The following is a 16,752-nucleotide window of genomic DNA, read 5'->3' on the forward strand; positions in this document are numbered from 1 at the left end:
AATGTTTCCATAACTTCATGTCCCATATTCCGGTCACATCCAGAGCTGCAGCCACAATGTTTCCGTCACTTCGGGTCCCGTATCCCAGTCACATTTCAAGGTGCTGTTACCTTTACGACATCATGTTGTGTTTTGGAAATACATAAGAGTCAATTATATTAGAAATATTCAGATCTGGCTGTGACCATTTGTAATATTGTGGTAGAGGAGAATACCCCCTCTGTCCTCTCCAGATATTTCTGTTATCCTCCTCCTCATCCCTCAGTCCCCTTCCAGACCCCTCTTGACCCAACACTCCCTCCGACTCCCATGTCTGGCATTACGGCTGTCATCCTTCTGATTCCTCTCTTCTATCCTGACCGTTCTGTAGTCACCAGACTCCTCTTGTCCTCCTCCAAACCTCTCTGTGCTCCCCTGGATCATCTAATTTTCCTGCGACCATTTGTCTTTTTCTGACCCACCTAACCCCTTCAGACCGCTCTGTACCTCTTCATACCCCCTTCCCTTCTCTACTTTATGACCTGACCACTCTGGTCCCGTCTATACTCCCCTGCATTACTTCAGGATTCTCTCTTCTCCTTCCTCTCTATTCATGGCAGTGTTCTTGTGAGTGAGCCCACTCTCCTGGATGAGAAGACCCCACATTTGAATGATCTCAGGATGCCTTACTGTTGGCACAGGACTCCTGGTAGCACTCACTTTCTCTATGGACAATTATTCTTCCAGATGTCTCAGTCTGAAAGGGGCTTCATCAGAGAAAATAACTGTACCCCAGTCCTCAGAAGTCCCAATCCTACACTTCCTGTGAAAGTATTTTCTCTCATGAAGGCCCCATTAGATATTTTGGGACATCTGGAATATTAAACAATTTTTGGATCGAAAAGAACTGAAGCAGCAACCTTTGTTAAAACCAGTCTCCAAATTATTGGCTACGACTGTTTCTCGAGGCTCAGTGGTGTCATGGCTGCAGCGTGAACCCTTGTCTGTAACAAACCCTGATGGGCCAGATCCATTAATACTGGTGTTGTACGCCCCAGTCCTAATGATGCCGAAAAACTGCTGAAAACCTTCAGAAATTGGGATGTCCACATCTTCATTTTTGACTCGGAGATCCCTGGGTCAAATCATAGCAAATATATTTTTTTTTTTACATATCATTTTACTGTGGTTTTGTAATATAATAAAAACAACACAAAGCACAAATAAAGATCAGATCGTGATACATCGTTTAATGTTCCTTTCAGACAGTCCGGGTAATTCCATCATGGGAAACACCGGAATTATTTTTCTCTTGAACAATATTTAGAAATAAATTGCTTCCATTTACCAGTTTACTTCGCCTTTTTTTTTTTTTTTCTTGCATTCAGTCTATTGGTACGGAGTAGTTTTTCATTTGTGTGTAAGGCCACGTGCACATGTTGCGGAAAGTGGTGCGGATTTTTCCAGACTGATTTTGGTAAATCCGCAGGTAAACCGCACTGCGGAGTACCGACGGAATTACCGTGGTTTTTGTGCGGATTCCACCTGCGGTTTCCTATTATGGAGCAGGTGTAAACCGCTGCGGAATCCGCACAAAGAATTGACATGCTGCGGAATAAACAACACTACGTTTCCGCGCATTTTTTTCTGCAGCATGTGCACTGCGGATTTTGTTTTCCATAGGTTTACATGGTACTGTAAACTCAGGGAAAACTGCTGCGAATCCACAGCGGCCAGCCCGCTGCAGATCCGCAGCAAAAATCTACAACGTGTGCACATACCCTAACTCGGACGACGTAGAAATTCCTTTTTTATGGGTTTGTGGATAGGGGATATTTTATTGATGGTCTCTATGGGTGTGACGAAGATCAGATCAGCAGTTGGTTGCAAAAAAATGGGAACGGCTTTTTTTTTTTTTGGAACATGGATTATAAAAATGGCATTGCTAAATATTAGACCCCTTATATTATCAGCCCCATGTAATGAGGGGCTATCCCATTGATCACTGCAGCAAGGAGTTTAACCCCTTCCCGACCTTGGGATTTTCTGTTTTTGCGCCTTTATTTTTTGCTCCCCTTCTTCTCAGAGCCAGTATAAGGGCTTGTTTTTTTGCAGGATGAGTTGTACTTTTGAATGACACCATTGATCTTACCATATAGTCTACTGGAAAACAGGAAAAAAAATCCAAGTGCGGTGAAATTTTTTTCTCATTACGCTGTTTACCAATTGGATCAATTCTCTTTATATTTTGGTAGATCAGATTTAAAACATTTTTTTTCTTCTTTTTACTTATTTCAGTAGTCTCCTTAATAGACTTGAAGCTGCTATCTCATGATCGCTAAAGCCCTGCTATGTGTAGCAAAAATCATCATCTCCTATGCAGACCCCCAACCGTCATGCGAACCGCATCGGCGCCCTGTAATCATATGACAGGGGCACCAAGGGCTTCTGCTAAGCACAAGCTAAATGCTGCTCAAGGATGACATCTGCAAGGAGCTTATATGTTCTCCCTGTGTCTGCGTGGGTTTCTTCCCACACTCCAAAGACATACTGATAGGGAATTTAGATTGTGAGCCCCAATGGTGACAGTGCCAATAATGTTTGTAAAGCGCTGCGGAATTAATGTCGCTATATAAGCAAGTAAGTTATCCTGCACACTAGGTGTTGACTTACTGATCGCCAAAGTTCCAATTGTTTGTCCGTCCTCCATGTTAAACCTTCGCTTTAGTCCATGTTTATAAGATTGCAGAGTACAGTGAAAGGCTATTTCGGTCAGTCCCATAGACGAGTGGCGCGAAGGTGATAAATGTCAACATCTGGTCTATAAACATTGACAATTCACCCCCTATTATGGCGTGACTCAGAATGTTGCAGTTTCTATTAGTACAGATCGCACTCAGGAGATACAGCCTTTGTTTCATCTAGCAACAGAATACGAGTGATGTAAAGTAAGACCAACATTGCACAGCATCGTCACAGAGGGTCAGACGGAGAATCAGAATTAGATGAAGCTGGGATGCTCCACTGATCCAAAGAACGAAGCTCTGAAATATCCATGAAGAGAAATGGTTGTGCATGTGCTCCTCCTGTTCTCTATGGCACTGCTGGAGATAACCAAGTGCTGTACTCAGCAGGCCCATAGTTGATTAATGGATCAAAAGTGGCACAAGTGTTCCAGCTCTTCTCTATGGCACTGCTAGAGATGAACAATTACTAGAGTTAGCAGCCCAATAGATAATGAATGGAGGGCGCATATGCTCTGTACAGACCCATAGATGATGAATAGATCGGTATTGTGGTGCCACCAAAATAATCCAATGATACATGTTGGAGTCTTGATCTTAAAAGGATTTCACCAGGTTTGTCCCATATGAGATACAGCCAGTACCTTTCAGCCCTGATATACAGCATTCTAATATGCTGTATATTTGCCCCCAATCCTGTTTGCAAGACCTGAAAGAGAACTTTTATAATACTAACCTGCTGGGCGGTTTGATCTGATGGGCATTGCTGTCTTGGTCCAGTGCTGCTTCTCTTCTTGCGATGCCTCCTTCTGTTCTTCATGTGGATGATGTGTCCTACGTCATCCACACATTGTCCCTGGCACAACGCTCCTGCGCAGGCCTACTTCTCTACTCTGTTGAGGGCAGAGTAAAGTACTGCGATGCACATGCGCCCGGGCTCTTTGACCTTTCCTGGCTCATGCGCACTGCAGTACTTTGCTCTGCCCTCGACAGAACATAGAAGTACGCCTGTAGAGGAGTGTGATGTAGGGACAGTGTATGGATGACATAAGATGTGTCATCCACATGAAGCACAGAAGGAGGATGACAATCACAAGAAGAGAGGAGGCACCGGACCAAGACAACGACATCCATGGGACCCGACCGCCCCATAGGTGAGTATAATGAAAAGTATTTCCTGGTCTTGGAGGTCGGATTGGGGGCATATATACAGAATATTAGAATGTTGTATATCAGGACTGAAAGGTGGTGGCATTACCTCACAAAGTCACAAACTTGGTGACAGGTTCTCTTTAATAGATTAGTGTTGATGCATGCATGCTGTCATTTCATTCACTCTCTGAGGGCCTGCTGGAGACACACTTCAGGAAGGAAATCTCAGCTTTCCATGCAGATGTAAAGGGAGGCGATGGTACTCCTGAAGAGCCCCTGTGTGATGTGTCATTATTTCGGAAAGGCTGCAACCTACTGGCTAGACGGGAAAGTGTGGAACCAACTGGCACCGGAAGAGTTGCAGGGGTGTCAAGTTCAGGCGCCTAGGATGATGAAGTTCCTAGATAGAAAGGTCTTGCACTTCAAACCACGGCGTGATTTGGCCCCAAGAGGAGAGGTGCAAATGTGCACGAGGGACGATGCTGAAGCCAGAGCAACAGGCCTCAGCAGAAAGCGTGCAGGTGTAGGTTGGTGGTCGCTGTGAAGACAGAGCCCAGACGAAGTCCAGTGAAATCTGAAGATCCGACTATGGCTACTTTCACACTAGCGTCGTATGACGCACGACGAATTGCGTCGTTGCGACGTACAGACGCAGTGAAAGCGCCGCACAACAGGGGCAGCGGATGCTGTTTTTCGACACATCCACTGCCCAATTATGATGTGCGGGGAGGCGGAGCGGAGTTCCGGCCGCGCATGCGCGGTCGGAAAAGACGGTCTCAACGCACCAAAAAACGTTACATGCAACGTTTTTTGATGGCGACGGACCGACGCAACAGTAGCACGACGGTTGCGACGTGTGGCAATGCGTCGCTAATGCAAGTCTATGGAGAAAAAACGCATCCTGCAAGCACTTTTGCAGGATGCGTTTTTTTCAACAAAACGACGCATAGCGATGTGCAGTGCACAACGTTAGTGTGAAAGTAGCATATGCTGGGAAAGACACAAGGACCAGATTTACACCGATCAAGACCCAGAGCCCAGACTGCGCTGGTCAAGGTTCGAATCCCCAATCTACGCTGGTCAAGTTCCATCTGCCAAATAATGCCAGCCGAAAGCCAGAGACCAGTCCACTATCACCCAGGCCAAGGAGACACCCGCCGTTTGTCAAACACCAAAGATTGCTGAGGAGACTTTGACCAGGGGAGGACACCTGCAGTAAGGGAGGAAGACACAAGTAAACTGGACTGTTCCTTCTGGCACCAATGTATGGTACAGGGATCAACCTAGGCTAGGCCAACGGAGACTCAGCGTTCATTGATAAGACTTCATTAGGATTTTCAGCTTAGTGGTAATAGCCGGTGACCCAGCTAGGTCCTTTGTGTCTAAAGGAGCGAGCATAGCATCACCCCCGTCAGAGAAACACCAGCATAATCCTTTAAGAGACTTCCCTGATTATTCAGATGGAACTTTAAAGGGAATCTGTCACCTCAGAATGAGCAGGCGGCGGGAAAGGTCAGAGAGGCCCGGCGCCTGCGTACTGCAGTACTTTACCCTGCCGTCAACAGGGCAGACAAAGTACACCTGCACCGGAGCCGCGGCAGGAAGCAAAGAAGAGGACGTCATCGTATGAAGATGGGAGGCGCTGGACCCGGACCGCAACGCCCATCGGACCGGACCACAGCGGCACCACCCCTGGGTAAGAATAATCTAACTTGTTTTTCTTAGCTTTCAGGTTACATCGGGGGCTTATCTACAGCATTACAGAATGCTGTAGATAACCCCCTGATGGCAGTGGCCGCAGTTTATATACGAAATATGAGGAGACAGATTCCCTTTGGAGACTTATTGTATGTTCTGTATTGTATAACCCACTTATGTTTGTGCTGTTTTTCTACTGTTAAACCACTTTCCAAGTTCCACAAATTCCCACCACACGTGAAGCAATAAAGAGTTTGTGGTCAGTTCCCGCCTTGTGCTTGTCTGTGTGATGCATCTGGTCACCTGCTTACACAGACAACAAATGAAGCAGTGCTGGCCGGGCATTTCAGAGCCCCAGTGATCTGACCGGTGAGGGTCCAGGAATCAGGAAACATTATCACCCTTCCGACAGCTGAGGAGTTTGCTAAAAACAAGCTGACAAAATGCGACCTGCATTCTATGTATCAGTCGTCTGGATAGTTCCATGTGCTGGGCACAACCCGGAGTGGGCTTTTGGGAATTCCTATATATGCAGCCTCCTAAGATAGCAGGGTGTTGTCGCTGTGAATGAGTAGACAACAGATAGATGTCCACACGTTGCGGATTTGCTCTTGTAAAAATCTGCACGGATTCTCCCTCTCTTGGCAGAAAACGCAGTTGAAAATCCACAAGTTTTTGATGCAGATTTTCATGTGGATTTCTATGCGGATTGGTTTGCGTTTTTGAAAGCTAAATAAAGATATATTATTTAACAAGAAAAAATGGGTATTATACCTACCGATAATTCGGTTTCCAGGAGTCCATCCTGACAGCACATTGGAGGACGTCCTCCTCCTCCTTGCAGGGACAGGAAATACAACACGAGAGGTTAAAAGGTCCCACTCCGCCCCCTTTCCCTCAGTGTTTTGACAAGTACCACACCATGGATAGATATACTTTGAAAACTTTATTAACCAAACATATTACAGCATATGAACTGGCATGCATAGGGGGGGGAAATAACGGTGCCGTCAGGATGGACTTCTGGAAACCGAATTATCGGTAGGTATAATACCCATTTTCCAGGACGTCCCCCTGACAGCACATTGGAGAATACCAAAGAAAAACTCGTTTAGGGTGGGACAACTGCTTGGAGAACTTTTCTCCCATATGACGTCTGCTGGGCTGCCATTACATCTAATTTTAGAATTATATGGTACTCTCAAACCTGAAGGTATGGATCCTTGATAGATAGAGCCTGAATTTCACCTACACGTTTAGCAGTCGTAATCGCTACTAAAAAGGCCATCTTCCAGGTACGTATTGAAATGGGCATGTCCTCCTCGAGAGTATAAGGATTTTTACATAGAGCCCTGAGGACCAGATTTAGGAGCTAGTTGTCTTAAGGTAGGGCGTAATCTCTGGATAGCCTTAACAAATCTAATTATCCAGGGGTGGGAGGCCAACGGATAATCTAAGAAGGTACTGAGGGCCGAGATCTGGACTTTAATTGTACTCGGTCTGAGCCCCAAGTTAAAGCCAGTCTGGAAAAAATTTAAGACTCTAGGAACATCCAAAGCCCCAGGTATCACGGCCGACCTGCCACTTTCCAAACAAAATTTCCTCCAGATCTTGTGGTAGATGGCTGTGGTCACAGGCTTCCTACTAGCCTGGATGGTTGTAATTACTTCATCCGAAAGACCTCTGGATTTCAAGATGTCCCTTTCAGGATCCATGCTGATAGATATAATCTCTCCGGGTCCTGGTGCAAAACTGGCCCTTGATGAATGATATCCTTCCATAACGGGAGTTTGATAGGATCTTCCACTGTCATGGCCCCCAACAATGGGAACCAACTTCTCTTTGGCCAAAATGGTACAACCGTCAGCACTGTTGCCTGGTCCTCTTGAATCTTCCTGAGCACTACTGGAATAAGTGCTATTGGGGGAAACGCGTAAGACAGAGGCTCGTTCCATGTTTGGCTTAAGGCGTCGACTGCTTTCGGCATGTCTGAAGGGTTGAGGGAATAAAATCTGGACACCTTTGAATTTTTCCTTGTGGCGAATAAATCTATCCTGGGCGTTCCCCAACGGTGGCATAGTATTTGAAACATTTCTTGATTTAATTCCCATTCAGTTGGACAAACTTTCTTTCTGCTTAGATATTCGGCTAGGATGTTTTGGGATCCTTCTAGATGCACTGCTGTTATTGATAGGACCACGTTTTCTGCCCAGGCAAATATTCTTTGCGCTAGATTTTGAAGCGCCCTGTGTCTGGAACCTCCTTGATGTCTCAAAAAGGATACTGCCGTCACGTTGTCTGATAGGATCTTTACGTGTTTGTCCTTTAGGCATGAATAGTTTCTTCTGAGAGCTTCCCAAGCTGCGTATAGTTCTCTGTAATTTGACGACATCTGACTGATCTCTTCGGGCCACTTGCCCTGAAAGAATCTTCCTCCCAAGTGTGCTCCCCATCCCCACTGACTTGCATCCGTGGTGATTACCACACAAGGGGATGATATCCAAGGGACGCCCATTCTTAGATTGTAGTCCTGGGTCCACCATCGTAGTGAACTTCTTACCTTCATTGATAGGAGCATCTTCCTGTCTTATGATGAACGGGAACGATCCCATACCGAGAGTACTTGTTCTTGTAAGGGTCTTGAGTGAGCCTGAGCCCATCTGACACAAGGGATGCAAGCTGTCATCTTCCCGAAGACTTCCATGGCCATTCTTATCGTAACTGGCCTTTTTTGGAACTGTAGAATCATCTTTATTATTGAGATTCGTTTGTCCCTTGGCAAGAAGGATTGTCTGGTTGTAGAATCCAAGAGTACTCCCAGAAAGATTTTTCGGGTTTCTGGTCTTAGATGAGACTATTTTCGGTTTACCACCCATCCTAGTTGTTCCAATACTGCTATAACCCGATCTCTGTGTTGCAGCAGAATGACCTTTGTTTGTGCTACGATAAGAAAATCGTCCAAGTACGGAATTATTGTTATTCCTTGATTTCTTAGGAATACCACTACTTCTGCTACCAATTTCGTGAAAATTCTTGGAGCAGATGCTAGACCGAATGGTAGGCATTGAAATTGGAAGTGGCAGGTTTGGTCCGGGAAACTCACCGAGAATCTCAGTAGCTCCTGAGATGAGGGGTGTATTGGAACCTGATAATACGCACTCTTCAGATCGAGAGTGCACATTACCGAATCCTTGTTTATAAGGTGAATGGTTGACCTGATCGATTCCATTCTGAATCTTTTGTACCTGACGTATACATTCAGGTTTCAAATTTATTATTGTACGGGATTCTCCCGACGCTTTTGGAATTGAAAATAGAGAGGAATAGTGACCTGTGCCTAATTTCAGAGAGGGAACCCGAACTATAACCCGGGAATTGAACAGATTTTGCAGGTCTGAGAACATAGGGGAATTTGTAGCTACCACTGTTGGTGCAATACACCTCTGTGGTACGCGGGAAATCAGCTCTATTTTGTAACCGTCTGAGATTATCTTGAGGACATAACTGTTGTCTGAGATCTGACTTCAGTGTCTTAAAAAGAAGCTTAGTCTCCCACCTATACCTATGGCGTCATTGTTAGTGGTCTTCTCCGAAAGGGCTGAAATCTCCTAGGTTTATCCTCGGGGAACCCTTTTTTACTGTCAGCTGCTGATTCTAGAATGTCATCTAAAGCCTGACCAAATATTCTAGAGCCAGTGAATGGAATGGCATACAATTTATTTTTGGATGCATTATCCCCCGACCAAGACCTAAGCCAAATGGCCCTTCGGGTTGCGTTAGACAAAGAGCTATTTCTAGCCGCAAATCTAACGGATTCAGCCGAGGTGTCTGCCATGAAGGCCGTGGCTGACTTTATGATGGGTAGGGAAGAAATTATATCAGCCCGTGGAGTTTTATTAATTAAATGTTCTTCCAATTGTTCCATCCACAGGAACATGGATCTTGCTACTGAGGTGGCTGCGATGTTAGTCTTTATTAAAGCTGCTGAGGTCTCCCAGGCTCGACGTAAAAGGATATCCGCCTTGCGGTCCATTGCATCCTTGAGGCTAGAAGAATCCTCAAAAGGTATGGATGTCTTCTTTGCCACCTTGGCTATGGGGACATCTACTTTAGGAATTTCTTCCCATGCCTTGATCTCTTCTGGATCGAATGGAAGACAATTTTTAAACTCTCTAAACATCACCAATCTACGTTCCGCATCTTTCCATTCCTGTGATATCATTCGACGAATATGGTCGCTCACCGGGAACACTGTTCGTTCCTGATATGTGAGACCTCCGAACATCTGATCTTGTCTAGATCTTGGACGTGGATCTTCCTTTATCTGCATAGTACTTCTGACCGCTTGAACCAGCTCTTCTGTGTCTTCTACAGGAAATTAATACCTTCTTCCTTGCTGCTCTTCCAATGGCAATTCTCCTTCTTCCTGGTCAAAATCTCTGAATTCTGCTTCTGAAGAACCCTCCTGGTCTTCCTGTTCTGGATCCCTTCTTGGTCTCTTACGAGCCGGACTCAGACTGCCCATATCCCGTTGAGACATAGAGGCCAAAGAATTTTGGATTTCCTCTCGGATTAGACTCCTCATCTCCGATAACATTGTTGGTTGTTCATCTCTGACCACCTTAGTGATACAAGAACTGCAGAGAGCTTTCTTGTATGCTTCTGAAAGCTTCACATTACATATGGAGCACCTCTTAGATTTTGATAACGCCTTGCCCGACTTTTTTGCCTGAGAGAGGGGTGTCTGAGTGGCCTCTTTATCCTAAAGATAAGAATAAGAACGGCTCAGTGTGCGTGCGGGCGTATGTGTGTACTCTGCGCACTGCGCACTTACCCCCGTCTCCTCATTTCTGTCCTCCACATTTTCTGTTGAGAGATACCCAGTATAAATATGTGATCTAACAACCAAAATGAGGGATATAGCAGCCTCTGCTGCACTCACCCTTAGTCTCCGGCATTTGCAGCAGCCTGGCTAGCACAGACCCCACAAAATACTGTGTCCTGCAGCTCACAATGCTCTCCAGGGATTCAAATCTGGCGCTTCCTTACCCAGGAAGGAACGCTGGATGAAGATCTGCGGTGTTTTTGCGCCTTTAAGGATGCTCACTTCCGCGTTCCACCAGGTGGAACGCACGCCGAGATGCCCCCCCCCGGATATGATGTCACCTTACCTGCGCTGATACCGGAAGCACTGTCCGGTAAATGGATTCTTACTCCAGCGTTCCACGCTGTGGAACGCTCGCTGCGCCTGCTGCTGGCGCCGGATTCTCTTCCATGCGGCGCCTCTTCTCCTGGCACCTGAACCGAGAGCCCCCCCCCCCCGGGAGGAAGCGGTACAACCCAGGAGCCCGTCTGCTCGACTGGTCTCTGGGCAGAGGGACTCCCCACCGGGAAGTTTCTGCCTGGGGCCTAATACTGCGGGGGAAGGATATTGGCCTAGCCGCACGATCCCCCGAGCCCTCCGGTCTGGTGAGTCTTCACGCTGTATAGCGCTGTTCTCCTCTCGTGTGTCCCTCCATGCAGGGACAGGAAAAACACACTGAGGGAAAGGGGGCGGAGTGGGACCTTTTAACCTCTGGTGTTGTATTTCCTGTCCCTGCAAGGAGGAGGAGGACGTCCTCCAATGTGCTGTCAGGGGGACGTCCTGGAAAAAAGAATTGTGATGCAATTTCCTAGTCCAACCTCTTCTTTTACATTCTCAATTGCAGACCATATCATTACATACCATGTTCAAATATAATGTTTACACACACAAAACCAAATAAGTGAAAAAAAAATAAAATTATATATATATATATATATATATATATATATATATATATATATATATATATACACATATATATACACATATATATATATATACATATATATATACATATATATATACACACATATATATATATATATATATATACACACATATATATATATACATATATATATATATATATATATATATATATATATACACACACACACATATATACACACACACACACACACACACTCATTAACACACACACATACACGCACTGCTCAAAAAAATTAAAACGGAAAAACACTTAAACAAAAGAACATAACTCCAACTGAGTCAACCTTCTGTAAATCAAGATGTCACTTAGGAAGCAACACTGTTTGACAATCAATTTCACATGCTGTTGTGCAAATGGAATAGACAACAGATGGAAATTATTGGCAATTATCAAGACCCCCTCAATAAAGGAGTGATTAGGTGGGGGCCACAGACCACATCTCAGTACCAATGCTTTCTGGCTGATGTTTTGGTCACTTTTGAATGTTGGTTGTGCTTTCACACTTGCGGTAGTATGAGACGGACTCTACAGCCCACACAAGTGGATCAGGTAGTGCAGCTCATCCAGGATGGCACATCAATGCGAGCTCTGGCAAGGTTTGCTGTGTCTGTCAGCGTAGTGTCCAGTGGCTGGAGGCGCTACCAGGAGACAGGCCAGTACACCAGGAGTTGTGGAGGGGGCCGAAGGAGGGCAACAATCCAGCAGCAGGACCACTACCTCAGCCTTTATGCAAGGAGGAACAGGAGGAGCACTGCCAGAGCCCTGCAAAATGACTTCCAGCAGGCCACAAATGTGCATGTGTCTGCACAAACGGTTAGAAACTGACTCCATGAGGATGGTCTGAGTGCCCGACATCCATAGATGTCCACAGCCCAACACCGTGCAGGATGCTTGGCATTTGCCACAGAACACCAGGATTGGAAAATTTGCCACTGGCACCCTGTGCTCTTCACAGATGAAAGCAGGTTCACGCTGAGCACGTGTCAGACATGACTGTCTGGAGACACCATGGAGAGCAATCTGCAGCCTGCAACATCCTTCAGCATGACCGGTTTGGCAGTGGGTCAGTAATGGTGTGGGTGGCATTTCTTTGGAGGGCTGCACAGTCATCCATGTGCTTGCCAGAGGTAGTCTGACTGCCATTAGGTACCGAGATGAGATCCTCAGACCCCTTGTGAGACCATATGCTGGTGCGGTTAGCCCTGGGTTCCTCCTAATGCAGGACAATGCCAGACCTCATGTGGCTGGAGTGTGTCAGCAGTTCCTGCAAGATGAAGGTATTGAAGCTATTGGCTGGCCTGCCCATTCCCCAGACCTGAATCCGATTGAACACATCTTGGACATCATGTCTCGCACCATCTACCAACGTCACGTTGCACCAGACTGTCCAGGAGTTGGCGGATGCTTTAGTACCGGTCTGGGAGATCCCTCAGGAGACCATCCGACGCCTCATCAGGAGCATGCCCAGGCATTGTAGATTGGTCATATAGGCACGTGGTGGCCACAGACACTACTGAGCATCATTTCCTTGTCTTGAGGCATTTCCACTGAAGTTGGATCAGCCTGTAACTTCATTTTCCACTTTTGAGCATCATCCCAACTCCAGACCTCCGTGGGATATTAGTTGTGATTTACGGTGATCATTTTTAGGTTTTATTGTTCTCAACACATTCCACTATGTAATGAATAAAGATTTACAACTGGAATATTTCAGTCAGTGATATCTAGGATGTGGGATACACACACACACACACACACACACACACACACACACACACACACATACATATATACATACATATATACAGTGCCTAAAAGTAGTATTCAACCCCCTGCAAATTTAGCAGGTTTAATAAGATGCAAATAAGTTAGAGCCTTCAAACTTCAAACAAGAGCAGGATTTATTAACAGATGCATAAATCTTACAAACCAAAAAGTTTTGTTGCTCAGTTAAATTTTTATAAAGTTTAAACATAAAAGTGTGGGTCAATTATTATTTAACCCCTAGGTTTAATATTTTTTGGAATAACCTTTGTTTGCAATTACAGCTAATAATCGTCTTTTATAAGACCTGATCAGGCCGGCACAGGTCTCTGGAGTTATCTTGGCCCACTCCTCCATGCAGATCTTCTCCAAGTTATCTAGGTTCTTTGGGTGTCTCATGTGGACTTTAATCTTGAGCTCCTTCCACAAGTTTTCAATTGGGTTAAGGTCAGGAGACTGACTAGGCCACTGCAACACCTTGATTTTTTGCCTCTCGAACCAGGCCTTGGTTTTCTTGGCTGCGTGCTTTGGGTCATTGTCTTGTTGGAAGATGAAATGACGACCCATCTTAAGATCCTTGATGGAGGAGCGGAGGTTCTTGGCCAAAATCTCCAGGTAGGCCGTGCTATCCATCTTCCCATGGATGTGGACCAGATGGCCAGGCCCCTTGGCTGAGAAACAGCCCCACAGCATGATGCTGCCACCACCATGCTTGACTGTAGGGATGGTATTCTTGGGGTCGTATGCAGTGCCATCCAGTCTCCAAACGTCACGTGTGTGGTTGGCACCAAAGATCTCGATCTTGGTCTCATCAGACCAGAGAACCTTGAACCAGTCAGTCTCAGAGTCCTCCAAGTGATCATGAGCAAACTGTAGACGAGCCTTGACATGACGCTTTGAAAGTAAAGGTACCTTACGGGCTCGTCTGGAACGGAGACCATTGCGGTGGAGTACGTTACTTATGGTATTGACTGAAACCAATGTCCCCACTGCCATGAGATCTTCCCGGAGCTCCTTCCTTGTTGTCCTTGGGTTAGCCTTGACTCTTCGGACAAGCCTGGCCTCGGCATGGGAGGAAACTTTCAAAGGCTGTCAAGGCCGTGGAAGGCTAACAGTAGTTCCATAAGCCTTCCACTTCCGGATGATGCTCCCAACAGTGGAGACAGGTAGGCCCAACTCCTTGGAAAGGGTTTTGTACCCCTTGCCAGCCTTTTGACCCTCCACGATCTTGTCTCTGATGGCCTTGGAATGCTCCTTTGTCTTTCCCATGTTGACCATGTTTGAGTGCTGTTCACAAGTTTGGGGAGGGTCTTAAATAGTCAGAAAAGGCTGGAAAAAGAGATAATTAATCCAAACATGTGAAGCTCAATGTTCTTTGTGCCTGAACTACTTCTTAATACTTTAGGGGAACCAAACAGAATTCTGGTGGGTTGAGGGGTTGAATAATAAATGACCCTCTGAAATTTTTTTTCCCAATTTAAAAAAAAAATACACAAAGAAATAACATTCTTTTTTGCTGCAGTGCATTTCACACTTCCAGGCTGATCTACAGTCCAAATGTCACAATGCCAAGTTAATTCCAAATGTGTAAACCTGCTAAATCTGCAGGGGGTTGAATACTACTTGTAGGGACTGTACATACATTATATATATATATATATATATATATATATATATATATATATATATATATATATATATATATATATATATATACACATACATACATACATACATACATACACACACACATATATATTCACACACACATATATATATTTATATACACACACACACATTTTACCATGCCCGAGGTTTAGTAATGACCAGGTGTCTATCAGATACCATCATTAATAGAATGGTAAATAGTTAAAAGCCGCACACAAAATCTGTTTGAAACGCAATATATGTTTAATTTTCAAAAACTTTACAAGGGTACGTTTCCACGGTCTTCCCTGCGGAGACGGACATGCGGTGCGTCTTTCCAGACCGCAGCATGTCAATTTATCTTGCAGAGATGCACAGTTTCTGCAAGATAAGCGTCCCCGTGCAATGTATTGTGAATCCGCATGGTTCAATGAACACATGCGGAATCACCTGCGTTCAAAAGCCGGCAGTGCTTTGGACAGAGCGGACATGTGCTGCGTCCAAAACACTGCCGGTTCCTGATTGTGGGCTCCCGCGTAATTTTCTTAACCAGAGGGAAAGCCGACGGATGATATTAATATTCCGGGAAAGAGCCAATAGCCATAAAGATTCCCAGGCTAATAATATTAGCTCACAGATGTTTGCTTAGCCTTAAGCTGCGGGCTGATATTAATAGCCTCGGAAGGGGCCATGGATATTGGCACCACCCAGGCTAAAAACATCAGCTCTCAGCCACACCAGAAATGGCGCATCTTATAGATGCGCCAATTTTGTCACTTAGCCTTGCTCTTCCCACCTGCCCTGTAGCGGTGGCAAGTGGGGTTGATATCACCTTTGTATAGTCAGGTGACATCAAGAATTTTCTCACGCAGCGATGCCGCAAGTGACAGCACAAACTCCAGTGAACTCTCTCACGGCGGCATAGTGATACACTGACAGGAGCAAATATCTCCCACAGTGTATCGCCAGAGGCCTGGTAGAGCAGTCACATCTCCCGATGTGACTGGTTCTACATGTGATATTGCCATGGGACACTCGGTATTAAATGGACTACGGCGGAAAGGTAAGTATATGGTGGTTTATTATTTTACTTTTATTGCAGGAGATCGAGAGCATCAGTAAATTAGGTGTTTGGCGAGTATGAATGTTGTATTTGATTATGTAAAATGTGGGGGTTTTTTTTACACTTGAACACAGTTGCCAGATGATTGGACTACTGCCCCATCATCGGCTCATGCGGTCACTGTTATGTGTGACAGCAGACATAGCCGGATGGGAGCAGTAGTCTCATCAGATGATGCCTGGCTACACACACACACACACACACAGACCCGCGCACACACACCCACAGACAGACCCTCACATATTCTCCGCTCACATAGTCTCCACCCAAACTCATTCTCCACCCACAGACTCTTCCTCCTTCCTTTCTGCAGCATTTTTGGCACGCAAATCTACAGCTAATCCGCAGACCTTTTAACACCGGTTTAGCTGCGGATTTGACTAACTCAATGTAACATGCTGCGGAAAATAAAACGCTGCGAATCAGTGCGGAATTTTTCGCGGCATGCGCACATCAATTCTGGATTCCCATTGATTAACATTGCCTGAGCACTTTCTGCAGATTTGGTGCAAATCCGCATGGAAAAAACGCTGCGGATCCGCAACAAAATCAGCAACATGCGCATAGAGCCTTATAATTCCTGTACAGCTACATCGTGCAGTCAGGAGATCTGCAGCTGTGTGTAGGATGTCACGTGGTGGTGGCAGCAGAACGGGGAGCCCGTGGCAGCACTGCCCCCAGGTCACACTCTTCTCCCTCTAACAGCCGGGCCAGGGGTCGGTGCGGGACGTGCGGCTCACAAACGCTATTTTCCTCGCCATCTCGGAGTTGTAGATCCGCCGACAGGTCTCATACTTTATCCTCTGCCTCTTGTTACACGGCTTCTCGT

The sequence above is a fragment of the Ranitomeya variabilis genome, chromosome 1 (assembly GCF_051348905.1).
Source record: "Ranitomeya variabilis isolate aRanVar5 chromosome 1, aRanVar5.hap1, whole genome shotgun sequence".
In the NCBI taxonomy this organism is placed as follows: domain Eukaryota; kingdom Metazoa; phylum Chordata; class Amphibia; order Anura; family Dendrobatidae; genus Ranitomeya; species Ranitomeya variabilis.